At 46.3% G+C, this 21825-nt stretch overlaps 1 pseudogene; it reads right to left on the bottom strand.

The window, feature by feature from the left end:
* LOC138563375 (zinc finger protein 91-like) overlaps nt 1–21825 on the bottom strand; it is a 252131-nt pseudogene that overhangs the window by 59614 nt on the left and 170692 nt on the right.

Here is a 21825-nt window from a genome sequence, read left to right as displayed (position 1 = left end):
TGTACATAAAGCGTTTTGCTAAAGAGAGGGCAGGTGTTCATTCATTTTCCTCAGCTGGCTCCCGCCTCTGGAACAGCCTCCCCTACCTCTGCGCCTTGAGCAGTAGCTGCTTAAATTCCAGAAGCTCCTTAAGACTCTCCTCTTTACCTCCTCCATCCCTTCTTCTCTCCCCTGCTAATCTCACAGTTGCTACGATTGGCGTCCTGGGCCTTTATGCATCCTTGGGGCCCTGATATGCCACACCCAATCAGCCCAGCACTTGTCAATCTGTACTTACACCTACACCCTCCACCCTGGTAGCTCACACTTACACCCCTCGTGGCTTCAGGCCGTGTAGCACTCAACATTCCTAGCACTTCATCTATGGTTCACATGATGAGCTCAGACTCCACAGCACTTCCCGCTGTCTTCCTCTTTGCTGCACTTGCACTTTCTGAATACTCACAAGGCATAGTAGGTTTGTCCTATCTTCCTCTTCCCCTACTGCGCTTATATATTGGGCCTCATTACAAATCAGGCGGTCTGGAAATAACGGTGGCGGTAAACCCACCGCCACCATTGTTTCCGGACCGCCTGATCCCGACTCCTGCAGGCGGGAGGTGATGTTCCCGCCAGGTCTGACCTGGCGGGTTTAACACCGCCCGCCTGCAGGCGGACGAGGAAACACCGGCAGCATCACGAGATGCTGCGGGTGTTTCCATGATCCCCATTCCCATTGAGTCCCATAGGACTCAATGGGAATGGGGATTAACACCATTCCGCTTCCGTGATTCCCGGGAAACCGGGGTTGTAATGCCCCGGTAATTCCGGGAATCATGGAGGCGGAATGGTAATACGAGTCCAGCGGTAACCAGGCGGTTTTACCGCCTCGGTTACCGCCAGACTCGTAATGAGGCCCATTTTGTTTTAATGTACTTTAATGTATTTCCCACTGCTGCTCCCTCCCTTGCCCTGTGGGGGCTTCGAAACAGTATTTTCTTGTATAGTATAAGCGCTTAAAAAGCAAACAATAAATAAAGAAAGAAATACATAGTGAATAGCCTGAGAAATCGAGTATTTGTGAAATCCAAAAGAGAAAAATAACGCATTATTTGTTTGTCACATCAGGCCCTCTGAAAGAAGAGACTTTGGAAATGGAAGGCCCTGGTGCTAAATCTTGAACTATCCTCTTTCTAGAGGAGCCAGAGACTGTGCTACAGCTGGAGTATATCGCCCTGTCCCATGCTGAAAACGTGGGGAAGGGAGGCCAACGGCCTGACATATCATTTTGTGAACACGTCTTTCTTTTTAGTAACAATGTTTCCAACACTATTTGTATTTAGAGGGAAGGATTGGTAATAGGTTTATTAGTATGGGCCCTTCTATTTTGACAAGACACCACTAGGACTGTGTTATTAGTATTTGATGGTCGTAGCTTGCTCCCATCTGTAGATTTAGGTTTAGATGGATGTTTTTCAAACCCTAATTGAAGTTCAATAAACACCCTTGAACTGCGGTCACTTGTGTCTGTCTTACTGTTGATACCATGCCTTGCTTACATGTGGTGTCAGGGGTGGGATGTGACTCATTTGAAACAAATTGGGGAACCCTACAATTCCAGAAGCTTAGTCATAGAGCCTCAGACCACTTTATTGCCACGAAAGAATCAATAGTCTTTGACATCTGTAGCAGCAGAGACTCTACTATCCCAGGGAAAAGAGGAATGATTCCCACAGACATATGTTAATACCCCCTCCTGGGTATTATATAAGATTGGCCCCAAAATCTGTCCTGGCCTGGATGTTTGGTCTGAATGTCCTAGCAGGCATCATAGATCCCGACTTCCAGTGAGATGTAAAGGTTCTCTTACAGAACCATGGTGAAATCCCATTTGAAGTACATCATGGGGACAAAATTGCTCAAGGAATTCTTGAAAGGGCTCTATTTCCTCATTTTAGAGAGAGTGAACCGGAAGATACTGAGAGAGGTGCCTTGGGCTTTGGGGAAGTTGATGAACCCTCCAGCACTGAAGTAAAAAGGGAAGAAGAACCTACCATCCTTCCCGACCTAGCCTTCACTCAGCGAAATGATCCAGCACTTGCTGAAGGGTGCTTACAGGCAATTCGCGGAAGGGGGGAGGGGGGAATTAGAGAAGGGAAATCCTTTTTTTCTTCCTAAAACAGGGGTTATTGTACAGAAAGGAAACATCCACAGAAGGCCTAAGTAAAAGTCAGCTAGTAATCCCCCAAACCCACCGGAAAATCATGCTAGAGATTGCACATTCTCATCTGACAGGGGGACACTTAGGACAATCTAGGACCCAGGCGCACATCAGTGGAAGGTTTTACTGGCCAGGTATCCATGCTGATATAAAGAACTTTATTCAGACATGTGAAATATGTCAGAAAACCAGTGCTCACATTCCCTTGCCTGCCCCTCTGAACCCTTTACCAATAATTGACGTCCCTTTTTCAAGGATTGGCATGGAGAACATTGGACCGTTGGAAACCTCTAGACTGGGTAACAAATATGTCCTCGTAATTGTTGATTACGCTATTAGATACCCCAAGGCATTCCTTATGCAGAAACAACACCACCCAACACATTTTAAAACACCTATTACCATATTTTTCCCGGGTTGGTTTTTCTAAGAAAATACTGACGGATAAAGGTTCCAATTCCATGAGCAAACTCACGGGGGTATTCAAAGAAGCTGCTCCATATTACCACCTTAAGAACTTCAGTTCACCATTCCCAAACAGATGGATTGGTCGAAAGATTCAATAAAACACTCTAAATGATTCTAAGAAAATTGGTAGATAAGGACGGGAAGGACTGGGACTGCATGATCCCCTGGGCACTATTTGCAGTAAGAACTGGATTCTCTCCTTTTGAACTACTTTATGGAAGAGAACCTAGAGATGTTCCGGACATGCTCCGGGAGACCTGGGAAGAAAGAGAAGAGGTACCCGTTCCTCCTTCGCAAACAGCTACCAGATTGCAAGCGCATGTGAAACTTGTTTGAAGTCTAGTCTATACTCATATGGAGAAAGCCCAAACACAACAAAAGTCCGCCTATGACAAAAAGTACACCTAAGGTAATTTTCAATAGGACAAAAGGTATTAGTCCTCTTACCTACCTCGGAAAACAAATTTGTCTCAAAGTGGCATAGGCCATATGCAATATTAGAACAAATAGGAACTTGTACCTGTAAGGTAGCCCAACCTTATAGGAAACAAAAGACCCATCTCTACCACATAAATCTCTTAAAAGAGTGGAAGGAAAATCCTTCTGTTGCCAATGCCACAATACTATCCTGTTTGGTACCAGAGAAATAGATATTTTTGAGTTAATTCCTCAAGAGCTATCTAATCAACAACAAGAAGGCTTAAAAGATTTAGTTGCCCCATTCCCTGATGTATTCTCTGAGAAACCAGGAAGAGTGCAAGGCACATATCACTATATTAGAACACCCAAAGGAAAAGTGGTCCATCTGAAACCATATAGACTCCCGGAAGCCTGTAAACAGATAGTGGTTGAGGAAGTGAATAAAATGCTATGGGTGAATATCATTGAGCCCCCTTCAAGCCCATTGTCCCCCCCTATAGTATTGGCAACAAAACCTGACCATTCCTCAAGGTTTTGCATAGACTTCCGCCAGCTCAATGCCATCTTCAACTTCGATGTTTATCCCATGCCACACATCGACAAATTGATTGATAAACTCAGAAACGCTACTTTTTTATCAACCCTGTACTTATCAACTAAACTCCAACTCCTACAAAACAAAGCCCTTAGAGCAGCCTTGGGCATTAAGAGAAGTGAACACATCTCATAACACAGAAGAGAGGCACACTGGCTCCCAGTACAGTCCAGAATCCTCCATAAAACACTCACAATCACGCACAAATGCCTATCTGACACTGCCTCTACCTACCTCAACAACTGCATTGCACGCAAAGCCACCCCAAGATATCTCAGATCCAATGCAAATATCCAACTGCACATACCACGCTTTACCACCACAAGAGCAGGCAATGCCAGCTTCACCATTGCAGCCCCTGTATCTGGAACTCTCTCCCACCCCATCTATCCAACGAAACCTCGCTACCTAAGTTAAAAAAACAACTCAAAACCTGGTTGTTCAACAAGTACTAATACTCACTAAATACTCTTTACCCTTAGACGATAAATCCCAAGCAACACTAGATCATTGCTATGTCATATGATAGACTATATCTATATACGCCTGTTATACTGCTGCAACCTAAAAATGTATGTAACCCAGACCTGATAACGCAAATATGTATTCTGCTGTAATTTTAAATGTATGTAACCCTGAGTTGCTAACAAAGATATATGTAATTACGCCGTGATACCCAAGGGTTTGGGCGTACATCCAAATGCAAAAAATAAATAAAAAAATAAAATAAATAAACCATGGGGTACAGGCAGGTCCCAGTGCATGGACCTGATAAGGAAAAGACAGCTTTCTCAAAGCCCCTGGGACTATTCCAGTTTAAAGTCCTCCCTTTTGGCTTACACAGGGCCCCTGCCACTTTCCAACGTCTTATGGACAGAATATTACAGTCCTATTATGATTACTGTGGATCTTATATTGACGATACAGTCATTTATAGTAAAACCTGGGACTGGGAAGACCATCTTTTCCATCTCTTTACTATAATGACCGCCTGCAGAGAAGCTGGCCCGACTGCCAATCCATCTAAATGTAAGCTGGCTCAATCAGCCGTGAAGTACCTCAGCTTCTTTGTAGGGAATGGTAGCGTCCAACCTCAACGCGAAAAAGTGAAAGCCGTCATAGATACCACTACACCTAAAACTAAAAGAGATCTCAGAGCATTCCTAGGGTTAATTGGTTATTACTGTAGGTTTATCCCAAACTTCTCGGACAGAACAGCTAGGCTAACAGACAAAATAAAGAACACCAAACCCCAGAAAATTCATGGGCTGACGAGGACGATGCATGTTACAACTTAAAACAGAACCTGTGCCAGAACCCGATCCTAAGGGTAGTAGAGTTTTTGAAGGAGATTGTGTTACAAACAGACGCCTCCCTTACAGGGCTAGGAGCAGTCTTGTCACAAATTTGCGACAGATTGTAAAATCCTATTTTATTTACTAGTCGCAAACTCTTCCCATGTGAAAAAATTATTCTGTGCTGAAATTAGAGGCCCTTGCCATCAAGTGGGCCATCACCCACCTTAGATACTACCTCCTAGGAAGGAAGTTCACAGTCGTCACAGATCATTCTCCAAAGGTTTGGATTAGCCTGTGTAAAAACTCGAACCCTCGAGTCATGCGATGGTTCGTAGACCTGCAACCCTACTGCTTCATTGTGGAGCACCGAAAAGGCAAATACCAAGGAAATGTGGATTAACTTTCTCAGTTGCCTTGTGAAACAGATGCGGCTACATCGCATGGAGGAAGGGTATGTGAGAAACCTGAAGGTGTCTCACCCACTAGTCCCTGAGGATCTGTTATCCAAGTGGCCAGGACATGGCCATAGCTTTTGGATCCAGTTCCTGGGGGTGGACCAGTGTGGTAGGAGCACCTGGGTGAGGGGTCTTTGGGGATTACTGGATTGGGACACTGGATGGTGACACGCGACACACAGAATCCCCTTCCCTGTAACACCTTTACTCCATCCTAACAAGTAGGATACTTAGGAACTCAACCCCCCCCCCCTTTTCCAACATGAACATTTTCTCACGGATAGCCCGCTATCAGAGAAAACGGACTAACACCCAAACCGTATACCTGACAGGTCCCAATACAATGGTCAGGCAGGGTCAGGCAATTACTGCCATTACACATACACCTGAATTCCATTACACTTCCCCACACGAACAAAAGGCGCAGTACGAGAGCACACTCTGAGCAAGGCAAACACATGAGCAAGGCAAAACACACGAGCAAGGCAAAACACATGAGGAAGCAGCAGTTCCAAGATGTCAGTCTAAAACAAGGCGAAAGACGGTAAAGTTGAAGGGGATTGCAAAGAGCGAAGTGCCATTGAGTGGAAAACATAAGACCAGGAAACAAGGCTGAAGAATCCTGCATTGTGTGTTGGGGGAACCCGGGGCTCTCCCGTGCTTATAGCCAAGGCGGGAAGAATCGCTTGCCTCTGTGATACTGTCCTTGGCTCCTACAACAAAGCAGCTCCAGCAAAGTCAGCACAGCTGGTGAGTTTGGTAGACTGATACCAGACTGCTCTGTGTTGAAGCCAAGGTTGCAAGCGGCAACATCGTATAGTGAAAGCAGACCGTATGTGAAGTGTATGTGATAATCAACACAAGTAAAATTGAAGAACAATTGAGTATTTGAACTTTGAAGCCAAGATACGCTACCTTAGACACAGTGGCCCACACCGCATAGGTGCTCATTCGTAGGTCTCTGTAAGGTATCCAACTGAAAGATGGCAAATGCAAAAGAGTGACAAATAATTGTGAATCAAAGTGGTCCTGCAATGGGTCAAGTAAAATCTTGTGCACAATCGTAAGTCTTCGATGTTAAAGAAAGTTAAAGCAGGTTGATGACTTGAAATTGGCCCAAGCCCGGCTGAGGGAGACTAATTGAACAGTGGCCCTCATTACAAGTCAGGCGTTAAGGGTTTAACGGCACCGTCGGTGCCGTTAACCCTTAACGCCTGATTCACACTTTAACGCCTGCTTTTTGCAGGCGTTAAAGTCCAAGGCGCTAAGCGACCTTGGTGCTAATTACGGCACCGTAATTTACGGTGCCGTAATTAGCGCCTTCCCCATCCCCATTATGCCCTATGGGGCAAAAATGGGAATGGGGAAGGGCAAATGGTGAATGGGGAATTACCGCCCCACTCACCTTGGAATGGGGCAGTAATTCCGCCATCCACCATGGCGGAATCCGGCATGGACCATGGTGCTAATAGCACCATGGTCCACCGCCTGACTTGTAATGAGGGCCAGTGTGTTAAAAAGGATCTGAGCACGGCTTAAGGGGATCGAGGTGAGCCGTGAATCACCTGAGAAAATTGATACAGGAATATCCTACGAGCATAGTGGTAAGAGGAGGTTCTGGGGTGCACAGGAATACACCTGAATGTTTTAACATTAAGTCAAATGGGTATCTGAGCCCAGCTGATGAAGAACGTATTATTTGTTTTTCGCATCAGGCCCTCTGACTTGGGCACAGAAGGCCCTAATGATAAACTTTGAACTGTATCCTCGTGCTGGAGAAGCCAGAGACTGTGTTAAGCTCAAGTGCACCACCTTATCTCTGTGCTGAAAATGTGGGAAAGGGAGGCCAACAGCCTTAACATCCTGACGTATAATTCTGTGAACACTTCTTTCTTTTTTAGTAACACTGTTACCCACACTATTTGTATTTAGAGGTAAGGATTGGCAATAGGTTTATTAGTATAGGCCCTTTTATTTTGGCAAGACACCACTAGGACTGTGTTATTATTATGTGATGGTCATAACTTGCTCCCATCTTTAGATATAGGATTAGATAGGCGTTTTTCAAACTCAGTTGAAGTTTAAAAAACACATTTGAACTGTGATCGCTTCTGTCTGTCTTTGTCAAGTATCTTTCCAAATCGTGGAAAATATGGGATAAATGGAAGATCAGACAACTTCACCATTGAATACAGGTGCTCCCAAGATGGTCGCCAAATTAGGTCAACATTATTAACCTCTAAAACAGTCTAGCACGACATGACACGAGATAGGGGTTTGAGAAACTTGAAGGTGTCTCACCCTTTAATCCCCAGGGATCTGTCATCTGTGAGAAACGTGAAGTTGTCTCCCTAACTAGTCCCTGGGCATCTGTCATCCAGGTGGCCAGGACATGGCCATCGCTATTGGATCCAGTTCCTAGGGGTGGACCAATGAGGGAGGATCACTGGACAGGGGGGTCCTCTGGGAGTAGAAGTGGGACACCGACAGGTGAGACGCGGTATGCCCCTTCTTATAACACCTTTTCCCCATCCTACCCCATAGGATATACAAACACTCTACCCCCCTTTTCCAACTCTAACACCTTTGCGCATCACGAAAGACGACAAACACCAGAGCCGTTTACCTGATGTGTCCCAACACAAGGGTCAGGCAAAGTCAGGCAATTGACAAGAATCACACACACCTGATGGCCCTTTCGCTTCCCCACAGGGATAACAGGTGGAGCATGAGAGCAGCATACGAGCAAGGCGGACCGCACAACGAGACAGCTATCCAGGCACGGCAGTTCAAGAGGAGGAGAAAGACGGCGTGAACCGAGAGGGTGACAAGGAGAGAAGCGACCTTGCCCTTTCCGATCAAGGCCCATGAGAACTCCGCGGAAGTAATTGTTAGACAGTGAACAATAGCCCAAGTGTGTTGCAGCAGATGTCAACGGTACATGGGGCATGCCTATGCTGATAAGCAGGACAGAGGGAGAGGCCTACTACCATGGTACCGGCCTGACACACGATACGAAGAAAGCCAAGTGGTTCATCACAAGCCAGTGAGTCGAGGGGAGGACCGATAAAGAAACCCAACTGTGTTGAACAAAAGTAGCAAACGGATGATTGCAGAATGTACAAAGAACTGTTGATGTAAAAGGGGAAAGACAGCTGCATATGAGCCAGGCACCATGTGGGTGCTCACTCAGGAAAATCTGGGAGATTACCTGATTGTTGAAACTACTATTACCAGAAGGCCTTGGGAAAGGAGAGAAGAGGGTCAAAGTGGTGATACGGGAGTCTAGTAGATTCCTCTGTACAGTCAAAAGTCTGTTACCGGCAGACGATTGTGAATAAGGTAAGTGAATCCCACATTATAAGAAAGCAGAAGGAACTGTAAGATAGGCTAGAGTGAACCCAAAGTCTAAAGTGCCAAAGAACAGTGTATTGACAAGAGTGAACCCAGCAGAGGCTTGTCCACCTTGAACTGTTTAAAAAGACATTGGCCCTCATTACGAGTTCGGCGGTAACCATGCCGCTATTGGTGGCATGGCTGCCGCCGAAATCGCGTCGGGGTCCGGGTCCTCGGAATGAGGACTTAGCGGGCCCTTCCGAACTCGGAATGGCCCGGTAATTCCTCCCTCCGAGGACCCGGACACGGTCCTTCCCCATTCCCATTTCAGCCCCCATAGGGCTGAATGGGAGAGGGAGCAAACAAAGAGCCATTACGAGATGGCCCATTGTTTGCTCCCTCTTCCCCTCGCGGGACCCGGTAAGCACGCCTGGTTTTCCCAGGCATGCTTACCGTGTCCCGCGAGGGGAACTCGTAATGCGGCGGTACGGAGTGAACGACGCCGGCACCTTTTACGGCGCCATTCAGTCCGTACCGCCAGGGTCGTAATGAGGCCCATTAAGATTTGTGAATACCACAGAGGGGGATCCAAGGGTGAAAAAAGCATCACCCAACGTACAAGTAGAAAGGAAAATGTTTTGTTATTTTGAATGCATCAGGAGGAAAGCTCGAGCGTGTGCTGTGCTCCAGAGTACCGCCTTGTCCATGCTCAAAATGTGGGGAAGGGAGACCACGACTACCGCCTACTGGCCCTCATAATGAGAGTGGCAGAAAGGCAACAGCTGTGCCGGTAGTGCTACTGGCGCCGTTGTTACCTCTCCACCACACAATATGTTCTGCTCGATGGTGCCGTACTGCACGCCTGCTCTGAACAGGCGTGCATACCGGCACACGCGAGCAGAACTCATGATTGCACCAGCACCGTTATAAACGGTGCCGGTGCAACCGTGCTCCCGACCCCCATTCTGCCCTATGGGGCAGAATGGGGATCGGGAGGCCGGCCAAAACGGCACCCGCAAATGGGCAATTACTGGGTCCGCCAAACTCGGCATGACCCAGTTAATGCCCATTCGCGGGTGCCGGAAAAAAAACAACTCCGCCAGAGTTATAGTGAGGGCCACTGACATATTATTTGTGAACACTTCTTTATTTCTTGTGAGCCCTATACCACACTCTTTTGTGTTTAGCGTAAGGATTAGCAAAATGGTTTTTCTTAGTATAGGTCTTTTTATTTGACAAGACGTCACTAAGACTGCCTTATTTTGATTTGATGGTTGTAGCTTGCTCCCATTTTAGGTTTAGGATTTTCCACCCTACCTATACAGTTTAATAAACACCCTTGAACTGTGATCACTTGTGTCTGTCTATTCTTGATACAATGCCTTCCTTATACACACAGGTGGCCAAGAAAAGGCCATCGCTTTTGGATCCAGTTCCTGGGAGTGGACCAGTGTGGGAAGATCACTTGGATGAGGGGTCTTTTGGGGAGTATAAGTAGGACACCGCAGGGTGAGACAGACATGGTATCCCCTTCCTTGTAACACCTTTTCCCCTTCTTACCAGGCAGGATACCTAGTAACTCAATCCCCCTCCCCGTTCCTGACACAAACACTTTCTCACAGACAGTTCAACGTGAGCAACAACGGACTAACACCAGACCATATACCTCAAATGTCCCAACACCATGGTCAGGCAAGGTCAGGCAATTATGTATCATTACACACACTTGACTTCCATCACACTTCCCCACATGGATAAAAGACAGAGCACGATAGCACACTCTGAGCTAGGCAAACACATGAGGAAACAGCAGTTCCAAGATGGCAGTTTGACAGCAGGAGAAAGACGGCAAGACCGTAGAGGGTTGCAAGGAGAGAAGCACCCTTGACCTTTAAAGACTGTTATTTTCGTGACCCTTGGAAAGTAAGAAACCGAATACTAGTACTAAGGCTGATCAAACCTGCACAGGATGTCAGACGTATCCAGGGTTCTCCTGCATCGATAAACAAGGCGGGGGGGGGAGCGATTGCCATCATGGTACTGCCCCTGGCTCCTACAACTATGCAGTGTCAGAAAAGCCAGCACAGTCGATGAGTCAGAGAGACTAATACCAAACCAGCTTGTCTTTTGAACCAAGGTTCCAAGCGGCAACATTGTATAAAGAGAACAGTGTGTGAGGGTTTGTGATGAGCAGCCCAAATACCATTGGAAGCCAAATGAAATAGTTGAACTTTGTAAATGAACTTAGGGAGGCCAAGAAAATATACCATACACAGAGTGGTCTGGTGCCATGTGGGGGCTCATTCAAAAGTCTCTGTTAGGTATCAACTGATGCTGAGTGTGAAAGAAAGAAATATTGAGATCGAAGTGGTCATGCAACGGGTCAAGCTAAACGCTGTGCACATTCAAAAGTCTTCAATAGTGTAATGTACATCTCAAGTGGTCCGAGCCCAGCTGAGCGAGACTAATGTAACAAAAGAGGGGAACTGGGGTGAGTCACCCGAAAAATAATTTTCTGAACCTTGTTTTTAAAGGGATCTGAGCCCAGAAGAGGGTGGTTCAACGTTGACATTTTTGTTTGAGAAAAGGATCTGAGCCCGGCCTAGGGGATCCAGGGTGAACACCCAAATTGAATACTGAAGAGAACGCTTCCATGTTGTTTCTGGTACAGCAAGCCCTCTGAGTCAAGAGACTTGCGAGAAGTAAAGAGACTTGGACACAGAAGGTCCTGAACAGGGAAAATTGGACTGTATCCTCGCGCCGCAGAAGCCAGAGCGCGTGCTTTGCTCCAGTGACCCGCCTTGCCCTGTGCTGAAAACATGGGCAAGGGAGACCAATGGCCCGAGCAACCCGACATATTATTTTGTGAACACTTCTTTCTTTTTCATGAACATTCCCCCATATTATTCGTAAATTAGTGGTAAGGATTGGCAATATTTATTTTTGGTATAGGCCCTTTTATTTTGACAAGACTCCACTAGGACTGCATTATTATTATTTGATGGTCGTAGCTTGCTCCCATCTGTAGATATAGGTTTAGATAGGCATTTTTCACACCCTTGTAATAGTTCAATACTCACCCTTGAACTGTGATCACTGTGTCTTTCTTAAAGTTGATACCATGCCTTCCTTACATTGGGCAGTTCCTATTTTAACACAATGGCACTTCAGATCACTGTGTTGCTACTTTCATGTGACGCTCATCATGTTGCTGAGTTCCTACTCCCAGACAATTGCTTTCCCAAATCCTCAGCTTTGCCTTCTGCACCCAAACCTGGTATTTACTTTCCCAGCTTTCCTTCTATCTTACGCAGTTCTGTCCAACGGCTCCCTTTCCTCTTGTGCAACTCGTGCCTTCCTTTTTCTTAGCCCATCCATGCTATTCATATTTTCTACTTCCTCCTGCCACGGAACTACTATATATCTGCTATTCTTCCAGTAAGTTTTGCTGGGAGGATTTCTGCCCGATCCTTCCGCAAAAAGAGCTGTTCTGTTCCTTCCTGCCAAGAACACTGAATTCAATATATCGCTACAGCGGCTCGTCCGCTACTTGCGCTCCTGGCCTCCATTTAATATCACACACTTCTCGACAGCGGAACATCCGCCTTCTGCACCGCTCACCCCTTGCGTCATTTGACCTACAGCTCCTGCAGCTATGGTGCACACACTTCCTTCCTTTCATACTCAGAAACATCTTTCATCTAGGCGCACTCGCTCCAGTTTACCACCCTTCCAATTATGTTCCCTCTCATTATTGTGTATTCTTCTTCTTACTAGACCTTTCTCCCAGACTCCTTCCTTTAAACCCCTTTCTATATCTACTGAGACTCAAAGGAATCCACACCCTCTCCACTGAAACCTTCCGACGTCTGGAAATCAAGTACTCCTCCTTCCGACAGACAACCTGCACCACAGTTTTTCCCCCTCATTAGGGTTTTCCCCATTCTGCACGACCTCCTGTTTCATCCAGGGGTCTGATGAATTTGGGGATTACCTTGCTAACTCAAAGGCTCAGGTCAGTGAGCTTCCTTCATACAATTGTGACAGTCTTACTATTTGATCCCATGCCTTCCTTACAGTACTCTGCATACTGACCGCAAACTCTCCCCCCTGTGCCCATATTCCTCAGGTGAGCAAGTCATATAGATGCATCACCTATCCCGTGCCTGGGCCACCCAAACCTCTGTATAATTCTCTATATCAAGGGGCCGAGTAATGATAGTGCGGTATAGGTGATCAACTTAATTTCCATACAGGATGGGGAGCATTTCATGCTTAGAGCCACACCTTGGGAGATCAGTCTGTACGTCAATACTTTGTCTCACGAGGTGCTTTTGAAACCCCAATTGATAACATCATTCTTGCACTATTGGGTGCCACATTGGCACAACATCGAAGGCTCAGTTCACAGGGGCAGAAAATAACAAGGATGAACACAATGATGGGCATCAACATCTTCATGGACGCTGCGAGCCACGATGGGGCCCAGTCAAATGCTATAGTGAACCAGCCACTCTCCTCCACTCCTCCCTCCTTCTTCATACGAACACCCAGCCCATGGATGGCTGCAATTATGTGAGATATCGATGCCAGAATCGCCAAACCTTTTGCAAAGCCCACCTTCGATTGCTGTTAACATGTCCAGCATATAGCGGATTTGCATTGTAATAAGTCTCACTGCACACATTCAACCTTGAAAACATTGAGCCCATTCTCTGTATCATTGGCGAGCTGGACTAGCTCCAAGCGCATGATCTGCAACCATTTGGCGTTTCCTGCAGCCTGTACTCATGGCAACAGTAGAGATGCAAAAAAGGATTCTGCTGAGCTGAAGGGCCTGTATTCTTCTGGTATTTCAGCAAGCAATGCGGAAGAGTCTTTGGATATGTAATTATATCTTTTCATCATCTTTAGTTGTTGGAACTGTCCTTTTTCTGGCAGGATGCAGAGCTCTTGTGTGGACAACAGGTTTTTCTCTTCTTCTTTGAATACGGGAGGGCTAGTTGGCTCCTCTGCAGGCAGTGCACCATTCAGGTGTTCTTCTGGGATTACTAGTCGCGCCGAGTGCAACGTGGCTATGGGAACAACAGCACCTCCATGATGGTGGGAGGCCCAAGTAAGCTTGTTGGCCACATACCCAGTAGTAATCCATTATAGCTGCTGTTCCCTTCTTCATACCCGCAATCAGGAGAGTCTTATTGCAACGTTTGTTCGAGCCGACAAAGACTGTACCCTTGCTGCGGAAACACAGTCCATATACTTCTTGCCTGTGCTCTCGTACCAGCTTTTCCATTGATACAATTCACATCAGCTTTGTGATATGATCTGTCAATATGCCTGGATTTGACTTTATGGAAACATTGAGCTTCACCTTCTCAACTCTCATGTTGGACCTACCCTGCATCTCATACTCAGGGTGACCCTGAATCATGCTGTGCCCATCGTCATCTTGAATCTTTGCTTACATGTTCTGTTCCCTACAACACTGAGGGCCTCATTACGAGTTTGCTGGTCCGGATACAACGGTACCGGTTAGCTTGCTAGTACCGTTGTATCTGGACCGGCAAACTCTGAGTTGTGCTCGCGGGTGCCTTTCATTCCGCCAGGTCTGAGTTATGTTATGTAGACTAAAGAGGGCCAGGGGCAAGCAGTGCACCCAGTTCTTCTTCAATGTGGTACAAAGTTTGGACAATTTGCTTTTGAGGTGCCCATTGATCCTCTCCACAACGCTGTTTCCTGTGAGTGGTAAATTGAACACTTCCAGTGCTTAATGCCAAGTAGTGCCATGACGTGCTGAAACAGTGAATTGAAAAAATGTGTGCCATTGTCTGACCTTAAAACCTCACCCACACCCATCGAGGGAAAACCTTGGGTACCAAGAATATAGCAGCACATTTGGCAGCCCCGCTTCCACCCACCTTGAGAAAGGGCAAACCACTACTATGAGGTACCTGGAGCCATTGCAACGCTCACCCATATCAATATAATCTATGTGTAATTCACGGAACAGCCGAGTAGGGCATGGCAATGTACCCCGTAACATCCGTAGTGCCATCCCTGTACTAAAACGTTGACAAGTGATGCAATGTACAACACTTTTCTGTGATGCTCTCCTGGATGTTTGGTATAAACCATTACTCCTGTATATCTGCTGTGATGTGCTGCTTCGAACTGTGGGATGGATAGTGTAACTGTTCAAATGCTTCGGCTAGCAGCTCCTGGGCTATTACGGTCTTCCCAGAGCTCTCTGGTCTCCATAATAGATCCATTGGGTATTGCTTGCATCCCCTTTATAGCCGCACTTCCTTCTCCCTTTCTGGTGCCCTACCCTATAACTCAAGTATCTGGGAGATAGGCAATGCTGTATAAGGTGTTGGATGTTTGCTTGCTGGTGGAGTGGTCACGATGTACTCAGCAGGCATTTTATTTGGTAGATACGCTGTCATTTTGAGTCCCGTTAGTGTGGGCGGCACACTTGACGACCGCCACAACAGATGGCTGGGATAAAGCTTGTATTAGTGTTTCTAGCAGTGCTGCATGATGCACTGGGGATCCATCCGCCCTCCGAAAACCCTCCTCTTCCAGCGGGATAGACCAGCGTGCACAGTTGTTGTGACATACGCTGAGTCTGAATATATTGTGACATGGCACCCTTAGGACTCTCTCAATGCCTCAATGAGCGCCATTTGTTCCGCCGCCTGTGCAGATTAATGCATCGGCAATCTTTTCATGACCACGTCTCATACTTCCCTTTCTCAAGTCAAATCACCCCTGCCCCTGTATGTCTCTGTCCATCCCCTGGTCAATTATGGATGACCCATCAACGAAGAGTACCTCACACTCTGCCAATGCGCAATCGTTCGCTTTGGGGATGTCATCCTCCTCCCCCTCGTATGTTGTGCAGTTGTACAACGTCAGATCCTCGGCAGTGGGCATAACTGTTAGGAAGGTGGCAGGATTCACTCTTTTGCATCTAACCACATGTATGTGGGGCTTTGAAATAATAATCTTGTATGCCGCAGATCTCTGTATAGTCTGGGTGGACTTAGACCTTTCTAGAATGGCAAATAGAGAATGTTCCACATACAATGTAACTGAACACCCCTTTACAATAGTAGAACTTCTTTCTATTGCAAAAGCAGCAGCTGCTAAAGCTTCTGCCCTTGCATCACTGAATCCAGTGTGCCGCTGTAATAGGCTAATGGCTTATGGACCATAGTGCTTTTCTGTGTCAATACTGCAGTCATGAGCTGGCCATCTGAATGTGAGAACAATTCCTGTGTGTAGTCTGGGGTGGCCAGTATGGGTGCTGAACTAATGACTTCTTTTAGATTGTCGAACTGTTTGATCATATCTGCAGTCCACTGTAACTTATAGTCCTTTGTATTTTGTGCTTCCCTGAAGGGCTGTAGAAGTGGTCTTGTGTATGCCCTACAGTAGTTGCACAGCCCCAAAAATGTCTGCATTTCTTTAACTGAGGCCGGTCTCAAGGGGGCGCGTACTGACGTTGCCCTATCTGGTAGAATTCTTTTACCATTTGCTGATATGAACTGTCCCAGATAGAGCACCTCCTGTTGGCAGTATTGCAACTTAGTCTTGTCGACCTTGTACCCCTTATAGTCCAACAATTGTAGGAGTGTAATGGAAACCCTTTGGCGGTGCTGCTCACTGTCACTACACACTAACAGATCGTCCACGTACTGGATAATTGTGCTGGGTACCTGAATGTTCCCATAATCACCATGCTGTATTCTGTTAAAGATGCTCGGGCTCTCACAGTACCCCTGAGGTAGCCTAGTATGTTCAAAATGCGTCTGGCCCTGTGTAAATGCCGTGAGGTACCTCGACTCAGCATGGAGTGGAATCAAGAAGAATGCATTTTTCAAGTCCACTACAGTGAAGCTTCTTTGGCTTCTTTAGGGACGCTGCATAAAATTGCCCCAGGATTAGGAACAACTGGAATTGTTTCTGTGCCACGTCTTTTAGGGGCCAACAGTCCTGAATCATTCTCCATTTTCCCACTGTTCATTTTTGACAGGGTATATCGCTGTGTTACACAGAGACGTTGATGGCACAATGATCCCCTGGTCCTGTAGGGCCTGTATTGTCTTTCTAATACCCTCTCCACCTCCCTTGATAATGGTTATTGTTTTACCCTGGGTAGCACTGCACCTGGCTTCAATGTTATACACACATGGTCATGTCTTTCAGTAGTCCTACATTGTGTGGATTTGTAGTCCACAACTGCAAAGGCATGTGCTGTAAATCTTTGTCAAGAAATAGTGAGCTGGAGTTAGTACTACCATCATGGTGCACTGCATCCTTCAGTACTGTACCTTCATGTCACAGGGGATACAAAATCTCATATATTATCATCCTATTTTTGTCACTGTTCAAAAACAGCTTGTCATCCATCACTTCTTTTAATTGTATTGTATGACATATACAGAGCATTGTGTGCCACTCACACCTGTCCCTGTCAATTCCTAGCATGAAAACCCCCTTGTCAGAGACCAACAATCGCTGTAAATCCAGCAACAATATTGTTTACCTGCAACCACCTCAGGTGACACAACTGGCCAACACTGTTTAGCGATCTGAGGCACCGCCTACATGAGCACAGTAATACCCTAAATGAATATGTCCCGGTCCACATGAGTCCGGTGAACCACCACTTCCCTTGTCATTGTGTGTATTATCAGCATTGCCCTTATAATGCACATCCCAGGTATGGAGTAAACTATAGCATGATCTGTACATTATATTTTCATGTTTAATTTGCTGAGCAGTTCCCTGCCAAGCGAATTGACAGTGGAACTTTCAGAATATAGTAGGGGAGCCTGCACCACCTTCCCTCTCACCGTTACGTCACCGTTACGTCCAGCTACTCAATGTATGGAGCCGTGGAAATAGCCCCAGAGAATCCCTACGTGTCGAGATATTTCCTGAATAATGGAAAATGCTCTTCCATTTATTTTTAATTTTATTTATTTATTGCATTTATTACTCGACCAAACCCTTGGGTACCACGGCGATGTTACAGACAGCTTGGTTAAAACATTTCTTGGAAATTGCCAATCGGGCGCAGTGCATGTGAATACAAAATAATCATACACGAAGACATTAAATGCAGGGCTTCAGTACAGTGATATTTCCTGAAGCATGGAAGGTGATTTTAGTCTTGGTTAAATAGCCACGTTTTCAGGGATTTCTTGAAGCCTGAGAACGTTTGCTCATTTTTGATGGGGAGGGGAAGAGTGTTCCAATATGTGGGTGCGAGGTATTGGAAACTACTGCCTCCTGCCTTGGTTGTTTTGTAGCGGGGGATAGCTAGGAGTAGTTGACTGTTAGATCTGAGGGGCCTCTTTGATACTTTTGTGGTGATGGCGTGGTTGAGGTAGATGGGGACACATGAGTGGATGCATTTGAATGTGACGCACAGGGCTTTGAATGTGACCCTGGCTTTGATGGGGAGCCAGTGATGGTTTCTTCTAATATTTGAAATGTGATCCGACTTCCTTATTCCAAGGGCCGCCCGAAGGGCTTTATTTTGAATAAGCTGTAGTTTGTTTAAATTGGCTTTTGAGGTACCCAGGTAGAGTACGTTGCAGTAGTCGAGCCTGGATAAGATTAAAGCTCTTGCCAGCGTGATACAGTTGGTGGGTGTCAAGAATTGGCGACTGAGAGCAATAAGTTTTGCGGTGTAGGAGGTAGAGGAAGAGAGGGCGTTAATGTGCTTGGTCATGGTGAGGTTGGCATCTAGGTAGACACCTAGTGTTTTTACTTGTTTGAGTACTGATATGTTTGTGCCATCAATGTTGATGGATGAGTAATCAGCATGTAATGCTTCTATTTTGGATTGGGAGCCCACAATGAGAACCTCAGTCTTCTCATCATTGAGACAGAGGCTATTTAGTGCCATCCAATTTTGGATTATGGCATATATTTTGTTGATAGTGTCGGTGTCTTGCGTGTAGTCTCCCGATAAAGGGATGAGGATCTGGGTGTCATCTGCAAAGTTGGTGTAGATGACACCCATGTCGTCTAGCGCTGAGAAGAGGAGTTTAGTGTATGCATTGTATAATGTTGGTGAGAGACAGGAGCCTTGGGGGACACCAATGGGTACTATGATGGGGTTGGCGGCTTCTTTACCTATGGAGACCCTGGAGGTGCGGTCCGCAAGAAAGGATTTGATCCAGGTAGTAGCTTCGGTGGAGAAGTTGAAGTCTTTCGCTAGTGTGGCGCACAATTTATTATGGTCTACTAAATCAAACGCTGCGGAGAGATCGAGTAGGAGGAGGATGCAGAGTTTTCCTGAATCTCTGATGGTATCCATCTGGATTCTTAAGTCGAGGAGCGCCGTTTCTGTGCTATGGTTGGGGCGGAAGCCTGATTGCCTCGTGCCAAGGAGGTGGTTTTGTTCGAGGTGAGTTTGGACTTGGTTGTATGCTAATTTATCCAATATTTTGAGGAGAAATGGGACAGTTGTTATTGGCCTGTAATTAGTGGGCACAGTAGGGTCTAGAGTAGGTTTTTTCAAGAGTGGGGTGACCCAGGCTTCTTTGAGGCTAGCTGGTACTAGGTTAGCATTGAAGGAAGCGTTCACGAAGTTGGTGATAATGGGGGTGAGGGTGTGGGCGCAGGATTTGACTACTGATGCAGGGACAGAATCGCCTTTGCAGTTGGAGGCTTTAAGTTTGGCGATGGTGTCAAACACTACATTTTGGGATACTGGTGTGAAGTGGAATGGGGAGCTGGTGAATTCCTGATGTGGTCGATTTAGATTAAGGAGGGCAGGTTTGTTGGCTAGTGATTGTTTTTTGGATGTGATTTTTATTTGGAGTAGTTCAATTTTGGCTGTTAGTGCGTCTTGAATAGTGGTGCACCATTCCTTGCTGGGGATGGTTGGGTTTATGGCTGGGGTAGGGTTTTCCAATTCTTTTAGAATGGCAAATAATTCCTTGGTATCTGAGGTAGCATTGCTGATCCTGTTATTATATGCATTAGATTTGTAGGTAATAGTAGCTGTTTTATAGGTTTTGTTTATTTCTTGGTAGGCTTTTTCTGCCTCTGCAGTAGGATGCTTTCTGTAGGCATGTTCACACGCGCGTTTGGTTCTTCTGAGGGCGATAAGATCATCATTGAACCAGAAGCTAGATCGCTTGTCTGAGCGTTTTGCCTTGGTGGTGAGCGGTGCTATAGCATTAATGGTTGCAGTGAGGCAGTTGTGATATATGTCTGCTAGGAGACAGGGGTTGTCACTAGTGATCGAGGTAGAATCTAGGATTTTTGAAAGAGGAGGCGTGAGGTTTTCTGGCGTGAGTTTGCGGGCGTTTCTAGTTTCATAGGTAATCATGGTTTTAGGTTTCTTTTGTGTGGGTTCGGAGGGATTGATTGTAAATACAATGTTATGGTGATCGGTCCAAGTAAGAGGGGAGATGGCCTCAATGGTTATGGGAGTATTAAGGGAGAGGATCCAATCAAGAGTCCTGCCTTTGATATGTGTGGGTGCATTAACTAGTTGGCTGAAACCCATGTCCTTCATGGCGGAGTGAAGTGATTCTGCTTTGGCATCTTGGCTGTCATTGAAACCTAGGTTAAGGTCACCCAGGATGATATATTTTGAGCTAGGTTTTATTAGTGGAGCTAATAGCAACGGAATTTCAGTCTCTGGGTGGTTGTTGGGGCTAGGTGCTCTATAAATTACTATTAAATTAATCGTAGTTTTAGCATTTATGGGAAATTTTACGAGTAATGTTTCATACCCTTCAATACTTTCGATGGGACAAGATCTAAGCTGTAATTTAGTCTCGACTATTATAGCAACACCGCCTCCTTGTGAATGGGTCCTATCTGTTCTAAATATGGTGTAGTCGGATGGGATTGCCAGAGTTAGTAGTGGACCTGATGCTTGATGGAGCCAGGACTCTGTGACTACTAGTATGTCGAGCTGTGATTCCATAATGAGGTCGTGAATTTCTATAGCATGCGCCCCTAAGGAGCGGGCATTAATAAGCGCTCCTTTAAAGGTGGATAGTAATTTATTGGGGGTGTCCGGGGTTGGTTTGGAAGTAGTGTTGGGTTTCTGGCTAGGAGTATGGTTTAGATGAGGGGGAAGTACTCTGGGCCTAATTTGTTTGGGAGGTGTGAGTTCATATTTGACTGAGTTGGGGTGGTTGAAGGTACGAGACCTTAATCGGAAGTGTCTTGCTACACCTGTCACGGGGTTAGAGAGTTTTTCAGTATGGATGTGGTGAGGTGACTCTGCAATAGGCAATACGTGTGAGATTGGATCAGAGCTGTTAGCATGATGCTCGATGGTATTCAGATAGGTCCTAGGGGTAAAACTTGCGCTGTTTGGGAATGGGGGAGTAGAGGGAAGGAACGGTGTAGGACATGGGATAGGGTGATGCCGGGGGCATGCCGGCTTGCTGAGACCGTTGTTATGGGGCCAGTAGTAGTGGCCCAAGCAGGGTGTGTGGTTGGGGAGAATGCAGAACGGGAACATGATGAGGGGCAACCAGGTTTGCATATTGGATTAGTGTCAGGGCGAACTGCGACCATAAGGCACAGCGCTAGCTCCTCAAAGTGGTCTGTAGGTGACCCTGGGGCACAATACGGCAGTCTAATGTGGTCTGTAGGCGACCAAAGAGCACAAAACAGCAGTCTAATGTGGTCTGTAGGCGACCAAAGGGCACTATACGGCAGTCTAATGTGGTCTGTAGGCGACCAAGGGTACAATACGGCAGTCTAATGTGGTCTGTAGGCGACCAAAGGGCACAATACAGCAGTCTAATGTGGTCTGTAGGCGACCAAAGGGCACAATACAGCAGTCTAATGTGGTCTGTAGGCGACCAATATTAGAGACCGGGAGCACATTTCAGTAGAAGCGGTTAAGATTACAAGCATACAGTAGTGTCTCCGGTGCTGGCATGTACTTACAGTACGTTTTCTTTGTCCGAATGGTAGTCTATCGGTTGGAGAGTAGTAAAATTGTGCAGGGGGGTGGCCACGCCGCGCTCCCATGCGCGTAACAGGCGCAGGAACAGGCCT

Source organism: Ambystoma mexicanum, chromosome 1q (assembly GCF_040938575.1).
Source record: "Ambystoma mexicanum isolate Mex_15411 chromosome 1q, UKY_AmexF1_1, whole genome shotgun sequence".
Classification (NCBI taxonomy): Eukaryota; Metazoa; Chordata; class Amphibia; order Caudata; family Ambystomatidae; genus Ambystoma; species Ambystoma mexicanum.
Note: the sequence above shows the minus strand (reverse complement) of the source record. Positions and strands in the feature narration are given on the sequence as shown.